At 39.2% G+C, this 10,978-nt stretch overlaps 1 protein-coding gene across 1 annotated transcript in view; it reads left to right on the forward strand.

Annotated features, from left to right (window-relative positions):
* Positions 1-10,978, forward strand: part of DDX10 (DEAD-box helicase 10) — a 277,722-nt gene that overhangs the window by 189,981 nt on the left and 76,763 nt on the right. The gene's annotated exons all lie outside the window — the stretch shown is intronic.

The raw sequence follows: 10,978 nt of genomic DNA on the forward strand, positions 1-10,978 counted from the left end.
CTCATGAGTTGAGATGTGGATTCTTTTTTTTTTTTTTAAGATTTTATTTATTTATTTGACAGATATCACAAGTAGGCAGAGAGGCAGGCAGAGAGAGAGGAAGGGAAGCAGGTTCCCCGCTGAGCAGAGAGCCCTATGCGGGGGCTTGATCCCAGGACCCTGGGATCATGACCTGAGCTGAAGGCAGAGATTTAACCCACTGAGCCACCCAGGCGCCCCTGAGATGTGCATTCTGATCAACACTGGTCTCCTGTGACCTGGAAGTGGGTTATTTTATGAGGCGGAAAGCCAGAGGAATGTTTACAGTGATTCTGTGGCATGTGTTCTCAAGTGCCCGGCCAAGGAACTTGCCTTAACCTAACAGGCAACAAAAAGTACTTGAAGAATTTGTGTCAGGGTGATAACATGATTATGTCCTTGTGCCTGAATAGGATGGTAATTCCCTAACAAGGTCTGTAATAATTCATGATTAACTTTTACGTACCTTATTTAACTTGTTCTCAACAGTAACCTTCAGAGGGAGGGAAAATGAAGTATTTACTGCCTTCATGCAGATGAAGAAACTGAGGTTTACAAAAGTAAAGCCTTGTCTCAAGTTTAAAGTCACAGCTGGGAATTAAGATCACTTTTTCTGACAGCTAGATCAATGAGTAGGCGGGAGAGCTTAGCCAACTGGCCTTTTCAAAAGTCTGGGTAAGAGAGAATGATAGTGATGGAGTGGAAGGGAGGTGTCAGATGCAGAATTCAAGGAAAACCCAAAGAACTGCTTGAAGAATTTACTTTTATGTTGAAAGCCGTATGGATGGATCCTGAACTCTGATTCTTTTTCGAGATAGTTTTTTGGTTATGTTGTAAAATTCCAGGCCATTTACCCAGCAAGGACAGGGTGTAAAGTTACCATCATGTTCTGTCACAGCCTGTGATAGTTTTCATCACTCACTTTCTCTTTGGAAGGAACTGGATTGAGAAAGCATTTTCCATTGTTTAATGTTCAGAGCTGAAAATACTGATGTTTAAACTTTAGAAACATCTCATTTGGAATAAGACATGTCAGCAGGTCTTCTGTCAAGTGCGAATTGTTACAGAGGTGCCTGAGTTTTTCCTTTTTGCTGCAATTTATTCTGTATTTTCATTGATAAACTTTTATTAACATTTGATTTTCAAAAATATCTTACCCCTCTGAAAGCCACTAAAAGAATATTAAGTTTGGCTGCACCTTTCACTCTGAACAGACTGCAGATTAGTCTGAAATGCATGAATGAAGGCATGAACGCTTAAATATATTTGTATGCAAGTAAACTTTAAAATCTCCATTTTGTAGTTTCTGATCTTTAATTCTGCCCAAAGCATTTTTATTTCTTTCAAGAAAAGTTTGATGTATTTGATATATATTCTTTTTAAAAAAAAAAAATAATACTTTCGGTAAAATGTGTTATTTTTTAAAGGTCATTATTAAAATTTTGACGATTGAGATTTTTAGATTCATTATAGAAGATTATGGTAAAATGTGTATATTAATTAAGAGAAGGTTAAAGTTGAAAAACTTCTGTCATCATTTGCCTGTCTCTTCTTGCCTATAAACCTGGGAGTCATTTTTAGCCTCTTCTGTACTCATCATATGCAATTAAGCATCAAGTTCTCTTGATTCTATTTTAAAAATCCCTCTCCGGCTAATAGGCACTGTTCCCTGAGACCAGTGCTCTTATAATCAACTGCCTATTGGACGTCTCCACTGGAATTTTTAGTTGGAATCTTAGGTTTAATGTGGCCAAATTCAAACCCCAATTTTTATCTCCCCAGTTTTTTTTCCCGTGGTCTTCCTCATCTGAGGAAATGACTATTCCATCCTTCCTCTTGCTCAGGAGAGGCCTTGGAGATGCCCTTAGTGTCTCACTTTTAAACTTTTACAATTAATCAGTAAATCCTGTTGCCTTTACCTTCCAAATGATCCAGAAAAATTGGTGAATCCAAGGTAAGACTACAGTTTAGTTAGTAGTAGTATGCCAGGGTTGGTTCCTAGTTGTGACATATATTCCATAAGATGTTAATAATTGGGGAAAGGATGAGGAATATATGCAACTCTCTACTCTCTTAGCAAAGTTACTGTAAATCTAAAATTACTTAAAAACACTTTCTTAGTAAAATCCAGAATCCAGCCAATTTGTAATGTCCCCATTACTATCATTTCCGTCCAAGTCACCATCATCTCTACCGTGGTCTAGTAATTTTAATAACCTTCTGACTAGCCTGCTTGTCTTCCTTCTCTCATCCTTCTCGCCTGCCCCTTCAACCCAGTTTATTCTTAGTGTGGTAGCCAGAATGAGCCTTTAAACGTAGGTCCTGTCATATCAACCCTCCGCTCCGAACCCAACCCTCAAAGGGCCCCTGATAGCTTTTTGTTTCCCTGATCCCTTTACCTTCCTTCCTGCACACTCTTATTTATTCTGTTTTTCTCCATGGTGCTTACCTGCACCAGACAGTGCATAAAGGTGTGCCAGTTGCTGTTGCATGTCTCACCCCCACTAGAATGTGAGCTCCTTGGCAGGTATCTCACTGATGTCTAGACCAGTACCCAGCAAACACCAGGCAGTTTGTACTTAATGAGTAAGTGAGCAAAGCAGTCCCTTGTTTGAGCTCTTACACTGCCAGAGCAGTGATGTGCAGAATTACAGTGTGCTTTTATTGGGAGGCACAATAACTTGGGGGATGTTTCAGGTTCATTTCAGAAGAAGAAAAATAAAACAAAATGAAAACAAGGAGAGGGGACTAGAAAGCAGTGTTATTGGGCCTACATGGGAATTAACTAAGTATAAGCAATTTCTGACTGTACACTTTATGTCTCCAAGTTCACTTGTAAGCTGGAGCATTTATTTTCCACTAGAAAACACGTTACACACCAGAGCTGGTTTCCATTATTACTTGGAGTGACCATGTAAAGTACCCTACACACAGGACACTTAAGAGAGTAAAAACAGGTGCAGTGAATTACTTTGCCTGAATACCTGGTCCTTGCCAAACCCAGTCCGTAGGGTCACCCTTGTTATAATCCACAGGGTCCTTTCCCCTGACCTCTTGAGAAGGTCATTTTGAGCTCTCCTGGAGGTCTAGAACACCAGAATATGCTTCTGCTGATGGAAGATACAAATTGTAATGCAATGAATGCTACAATTTGTTTCCTCTCTCCTTTCCTTTCCAGCACACTCATTACCCTAACCCTGAGAGGGGAAAATCTTTTCCCTCCACTGTTCTAGAATTTAGAATACATTTAACTCTCCCTCCCCTGTAAAATCTATAGACCCAAATCCCAACTCCATGCTTTCCAGTCCCCAAAATTTAAAAAAAAGGTTGAGCTTTGATGATGGATGAATGTGTCACCCTTACTTATGTGTAAAGGAGTTTGTTAAGTACTAAGAAATTTAAACAGTTAACAAATGGTTGCATTAATAGTAGTGATTTACTAAAATAACATACTTTACAACATTCTGGATTTAGTTAACAATTTTGCAGTTATCTCGTTTCTTCCTTTCGTACAACATGAGATTGACAGTTGAGATTTTTAACCATCTTGTCAAATGTTCCTGTGAATACCAAACTCTGGTATAATGTTATATCAACAAGATAAATCACAACTGTGTAAGAGATTGATGACTAATTATGATCAAAGTGAACTTAATTTTACATAATTGATTTTCCATTAAGTGGTTATTTGCCCTGCATATCCTTTAAGATCATTGTGTTCTATTTTAATGTGTGTAAAACAAGCAGTTTCTTTACTGTGTTCAGCTCTTTGAGAGAAAAGCAAGCTAGTATAAGCGTAAGATATTTAGGAAAACAGTCCTCATTTCCTTAAAATGAGCACTTACGTAAGTGAGAGTAGGGTACAGCCTATAAAAAGTATTGAGTTGCACAGAACTAGGGATACTTTGAGATAATATTCTCCCCAGGTTTAGACAGCTTTGGTTTGCAAAACAAACTTGTTTTGACAGCAAAAATATGAGTACATTTTGGTTCAGTATGCTAGCTTCTTAACTGATTTCTATTATTTCTGGCATGATTACTATTCTGCTTGTTTTAGAAAAATTTCTGAGTATATTGTGGTACTCAGTGGTGTCTGGTAGGGTGTGTGTATGTGTGCGTGTGTGTGTTTGAATGTGTGGAAATACTTAACAGTATTTCCCATCAGCAGTGTTTTTGGGTGCAAATACAAGTGTGTTGTTTATCTCAAAAATATGGAGTACATTTTTCTTCTCAACTCCCCTACTCACCTGTTGGATTTTCACATTCCTGTTCTCTCTCTCGCTCCCTCTCTCTCATTCTCCTTCCCATTCAGTCACTCACGCTTCCATCCCTTCTGCCTCTATACTATAAATGCTTCTGAAAACTAGGAATTACCCTTATTGCAGATGGGCTGTGCTGTCATTTGAAACCTGGAGCCACTGCCAAAAAGAGACCTGAAATGAGTGTTGTGAGTGAAGGCTTTAAACATCATGGGCATAACTCACAGTTACATCATCCTGAGTATTTATGTAGTTCTTTATGACTCTTTCCTAATTCGGTGGAAGGTTACCCTGAGATGTTGCATTATCACTTTGGGTTAGCATAATTATTATGGTATTTAAATTTGGACTAAGTGGCCATATTTTTCCATTGGAAAATATAGCCTCAGTATGTTGTTTTTCTAAGTAGGTGGACGGGATGTCTTTACTAAGTGAAGGTCAAATTTGAGGAGATGGTCAATCTGTCCTTGAGCAGCATGGTGTATATCAGGGATGAGTGTGTTGTCTCAGTCCCCATGGGAAAAGACTCGTACTCTCCTTCCTTCCTTCTTTTTACAGTGAGTTTTCTATCCCCAGATGTGTTATGCCTGATAGTTCAGGGAGACTTTTTTTTTTATCCTCCTGACTGACTGAACATCCTGTTTATAGAGGAGCTGACCATCATGGGACTATTTTTTTCTCTTCATTTATTATTCCTTCTGTCTTGTAACATTGTCCTGAGTTTTGTTGTTGTTGTTTAAAGTTTTATTTATAAGTAATCTGTACACCCAGCCTGGGGCTTGAACTCTTGGCCCTGAGATCAAGAGCCACATGCTTTTCTGACTAAACCAGCCAGGTGCCCCAAGAAAACTTTTATTTACCCAAGAACACCTTGTATTGGGAACAGATTCTTTGTGGTCTGCATATCTGTTTCTCTATTGCCCTTACAAAGGATATTGTTTCTTTCATAAAACCTTTTTCCAAAGAGGTTAAATGATTGATGGACTCGGAAGGAGAACTCAGACTTAATGTGCTCTGCCATCTATGCTGCCTATGCATTTTGTTTGACCTAGAACATCCCTTAAATATTTTGTCCTTGGTCACAGCTGCCTTATAAGAAAGTTAAGATGTCATTGTAGTTTTATCAAAACAGATTATACAACAACAATCTCAAATAAGTTACTTTACTAATCCTTTATCCCTCTAGGTATTGAACTAAATTGGATCAACCAGTACCTGAACTGTGTTTCATTCAGATAACTCCAAAGGGTCTGTTTCTCTTAGATGTTGGAGCTACTCCCTAGCAGGTCCTGAAGGAGGACACATTCTATTTAATTTGTGAGATTGCTGAAGATCACAAGAGGTACTGCTTTGGGTGACTGTATTGTGTTTTCACAGTTGCAGAAAAGACTCCCATGTTTTATAGCCATAGGAAGTGCAGTGAAATTGGTGATTAGCCGAAGAGGATATAGCTTGTGAAAAAGAAACCAAAATAGTGTTATGGGATGAAGAGCAAAAATGCCCTGTGGAAGGACACTGTAACTGTTGAGAAATGTCTCATGAGGGTAAGGTCTAACGTGTCAGACCCTGTTCTCTGGGAAGCAAGGGACTCCTGCCTTCCGTGGTAGTTTGGATGAGAGAGCTTCTGGGGCCTATCGGGATACTCCGAAGCTCATAATTTTGTGAATTGTACTTTGAGGGAAATCTGGGGAGGCCAAAAACAGCATGCTGTCTGGCAGAGAGCTGTTTGTGAGAGTGATAGTTCCTTCCAGAATCGGCACTCACATGTATGAAGGTGCTTGAAGATACTTTGTCTGTTGAGTAGCTCAGCCCTTTCTAACGTCTTTACAGATAACATCTTTACAGATCCAGCCTTAGTCAATAGATGAACAGTTCATTTGAGCTGGACTGTTTTTTACAACCATCAGTGTCAAAGCAACGGGGCCTGAATTAATAAAGTGTCACCCGGTTCCTTGATCAGCAGCAGTAAAGCAGAGTGACTGGGCTGGTTCTGGAATCAGACTGTCCGAGTTTGAATTCTTGGGCAAGATACTGAAACCCAAGCAGCACTTTCTGCATTTCTGAAATGAAGATAAAAAATTTCACAGCACTGTTGGGGGATTTAATGAGGGATACATGTAAGATGCCACAACTAAAGTTAACCAAAATAAAAGATTGTTGAGCGAGGAACAGGTATTAGGGCAAACCGTCTTCCTTGTTTCAAGGAGTAACTAAGCCAAGAAGAGACAGTATTTCTGTGAAGCCTTCATTCCTGTGCACAACATTTTAATTCCGTTTTAAAGAAATAGTTACTGGCTGATTTTGGTCGCTCTGTGCTGGTTGTGTGTTGGCACATCAATATTTTCTGAAGTTTTAGTCCATGTATTTTAAAAATTACGCTTCTGCATCTTAGGCCTTGGTGTCCACTGAGAGTATAATGAGTCATGGTTTGGAAGTGAAGATCCCTGGTGGGAACCAGAGGGGCTTGTGGTCACAAGCTTTAAAAAGACTGCAGGTACATGCAATACCATTTTTAGAACTGCTGGTGGCCCTTTTTCTGTCAATACAGAATAGTTTCAGGAGTTGTGAAGTCAGAAGGGTCTCTCAGCCAGAGTTTGTTGTGCTAGTTTTTAAGCTCGCCTTCCTATGCCTTTAGCAGCTCCCGGTGTGTGAAGCACACAAGTGCACGAGAGTGCCTGTGACATTTGAGTGCTTCCACAGGGAGAAAGCCCAGCCAGCATCCTGCCAGCTGTGACCTGGGACAGCAGTGGCCCAGTGGCTGTCTGCGTGAGCTCGCCAGTGCCTGCGAGTGGCCTGCTTCTGCGGGTCAGCTTCTCGCTGCAGTCTCTGCCTGGGGGTGGATGGGGATCACTGTTGTTAGTTGGGGACTGGAGGTGGATGTTGGGATTGTAGAGGCTGCGTGATTGTGTCCAGGGGAAGGCCTGACTTTGCCTGTTTTATCTTTGTGTTGGTAACCATAGCCTGTTAGATGCAGGGACCCTGACCAAGTGAGTCAGGGTGTTGTGTTCGCCAGTTCGTGTCGTGGTCTTAGCAAACCTGTGGTGTAAGTACTGTTGTTCTCCCAGTTTTGCACATGAAGATGACTGAGCCATGCTGAGGTTAAATATTAGGTTGAGTCTTTAAAAATTACTGCTACTTGATAATTTTTCATGAACGGGAACAGCAGTTTCACATGGTTCAATCTAATAATTTACTCAGTACTAAATGGGCATATTTATAGATCTCTGTTCTGATCCCTTTTATGTTAATGTTGTTGTTTGACTCTTAGAAGACTGACTTATTGTCACCTTTTTTTAGATTCTTTGTTTGGGGGGTACTTGGTCATCACCATGTCTACCTGACAGTTGTTACTTTCATCAAATGAGGAGAAGTAGGGTCAGAGAGGTTAAGTGATTTCTCTGAAGTTGCACAGTTTACATGCCAGGGAAATCCTCATACTCCAGAGCTGTCTTCGCGCTATGCTGCATCAGTGGACAAATGGTGAGGGGACTTTGAGGTCATGAGATAACAAGGAATGGTTACAGGGGAACTGTAGATGTTTAATTTGGTGGAGAAAATATTTAGGAAGGTGAAACAACATTGACTTTTGAGTCATTCATACGTGGTTTAAAACCTGTCTCTGTTTGCAGCAAGTTTCTTAAACTCTTTAGGTTTGTTGGTTTGTTTGTTTTCTGTCAGATGAGGGCTATTTCTTGAGATTATTGAGAGAAATAAGATAACATTTGTGAAGTACCCGTTAATGCTTGGCATGTAAGAGCTTCTCCACAAATTAGTTCCCTTTCCTACCACGTTTCTCTTTCAGAAGAGAGAAAATGCATCCTTTTTTGTTTGTTGTGGCAAAGTCATATTAAAGACCATTGTGTAAATGTTAAAATGCGGCAGATTTCATCGTAGGTTTTTAAAGATTTTGGTTAAAATAATATTGCCACCATTATTAGTTGCATCCAAACAAGTCACAGGTCCCCTTGGTTATTAAGAGGATTCTTAGGGGCACCAGGGTGGCTTAAAGCTTCTGCCTTCAGCTCAGATCATGATCTCAAGGTTCTGGGATCGAGCCCCACATCGGGCTCTCTGCTCAGCAGGGAGCCTACTTCCCCCTCTCTCTCTGCCTGCCTCTCTGCCTACTTGTGATCTCTGTCTGTCAAATAAATAAAATCTTTAAAAAAAAAAAAAAGAGGATTCTTAGTTCATATTGGTTAGTCCAGTTGACCTCCAAAAACTTCCATGGTTTTATCGACAGATAGCCATAAGCATAAAGGACAGAGGGTTAACACTTGTCATGTTCTCTTCATAAACCATCAAAACATTCTGTAACATTGAAAATTTTGATAAATGTCTAAGATTGCTTTTTCCCGTAAAACTTGAGGCTATCTAGCTCCCATTGTGAAAAGGCTAAGTTGATGAAGTCCTGGTTGCCCTGTGACTATTTTTATGTACTGCATTTTCAAAAGAATGTCCTCAGATTAAAGTATGATGCAAACTTGAATATAAATTATGTGGTTTTATTGTCATGGTTCTTTGAAACTCATCAGCACCATTTGTCTTTTGTTTTTTATGATCTAGATGTTCTGGGGAGGGAAAGTCTAGTAAGTTATAGTACTTTAAATTTATGTAATGCTTTAGGATACAGACAGCACAGGTGGACACTCATTTTAGTGACCTATTGAGATTTTAGAAGGATTATGCTATATCCCAATCTCAAGCACAGTTGGAAGCCTATTATTGTCATAGTTGCTATGAAGAATTTAACTGACTTTGTAAAACATTTGTATAAAGGAAACTTGTGTTGGATATTTTTCGTGTTCATGACCAACAACAAAGAGGGGTTGGTTATGCATGGCTGATTTGGAGGTGTGGAGAGGTGCCTTCTGAAGGTAAACTTACATTGTGCACATTTGATATATAAAAGGTGTACATTTGATTATCTAAACCGGTCGACCTGTGTAGCAGTAAACATTGTCATGGGAATCCTGTAGAGGATACTTGTGTAGGTCTCTGGCTCAGAGGGTTTTGTCTTGATATGTGGAAAGGAGAAAAATGCAGTTTGCATTTGATGTGCTGTTTGCTGTAGCTTTCCAAATTTGGCAGAGTTCATTTGATCGTTTGAAGTAAAACAATCTAGCCCAAGGAAAATAAATTTCATATCCAGAAAGCTTATTAAGGCACAGCCGGGTGATGCTGGCTAATGTTTCTTTTTCCTTTTCTTGCTTCTATTTGTATCTTGGTGATTTCTTTTCCACTTGTCTCCCTTTCTTCCTTTCCTCCTTTATTTCAGCAGAAGGAAGATATTTAAAGGAAAGCTTTTTAAAAATCTACTTACTATTTGAAAATAACATCTAAGACAAAGTACCAGATTTCACTGTCTTTGAACCTCTATGTTATTCACAATTAAGCATATTAGATTCATATGCAGGACAAGAAATTTTTTGTTTGAGACAGCATTTGCAAGGATGGAAAGGCTTAAAAGCAAAAAAAAAAAAAAAAAAAAAAAAAAACCCAAAAACAAAAAAACAAAACAAAAGACGGGGACTGCTGGACAGAAATTTTTGTTTGTTTTCTGTTTCTCCCCAGAAGAAAAACCAACTAAACTGAGATGCCCTGAAACATGGTCTTACAAAGAACTGGTTGTTTCAGTCAACTTTAGACTGCCTGTCAACAGTTTCCTATAAATTACTTCGTGGATATAGATGTATATCACACCACTGCTACAGAAGGTTTTTTGTATCTTATTTTTACCCCTTTCTCTTGGCCAGCTTCTGTTTTTTCACTGAATATGATTGCCATACTGGTTCTCTTTTCTTGCTTTCTTCCTCCAATGCAACGTTTCAGTTTTTCTCTGGGAATGAAATTATGATTACCTGAAAGTCATTCTCCTTTTTTCCCACAGTAGTCCATTAAGTGTTAAGATGGAGCTTTCATTAATGTTTCATTTTGTTTCTTTTTGATGAGGTCTTCATATTTGACGTATGGTTATGGGTTTCTCTATCTTGAAAATTTCTTGGGTTTGTTCCAGCATGAACTGGTTTGGGTAAACACACGCCTTTCTTTGTCAGTTAGTTACCAAAGCCATGTTTTGGTATAAAGAACTTGGGCATTGCCGACAAACGGACTTATTTTTATCATCCCAATTCAGAAACTTAATAGGTCAGTGAACTTGGGTAAATTACTTCTCTAAATCCCAGTTGGCTGGCCTCTAAATAGAACTGAAATACTTCTACTTTTATTACAGCTCCTATAGAGTTCCATTGTCGGCACTTGCTGGAATAAAGGGTAGAAAAATTTTTTTGTTAGAAGTCGTGTGAACCTTGAGTTTAGTTAATTTGCTGTATTCTTGCAAAAATAAACAGGTAGCTTCCTGTTTATATGAATAACTCTTAGTTTATACCCAAGCTTAGATTCCTTTTCAGATTCCTGAGAAGGAGCCATATTCATAAATAATACAATCTTCCTGAAATAGTAACTTCTGTATTGCTCTTACTGATGAAAGATCATGGAGTAAGAATTGCACTAGGCTTCAGAAGCAGTTAGTAAGTAATTCATGGTTATGTAACATTTGGCTGGGCTCTTGATGCAGGGATGTGCTGAAGTACAAGGAAGACCAGCAAAACTCCATTACTCTTTGCCTGTTTTGTTATTGCGTTACAATAATAAAACGGTCACCCTGCCCCTAACCTGACTGCTCTGGCCAGCCCTGCGTAAGT

The sequence above is a fragment of the Mustela lutreola genome, chromosome 1 (genome assembly GCF_030435805.1).
Source record: "Mustela lutreola isolate mMusLut2 chromosome 1, mMusLut2.pri, whole genome shotgun sequence".
NCBI lineage: Eukaryota > Metazoa > Chordata > Mammalia > Carnivora > Mustelidae > Mustela > Mustela lutreola.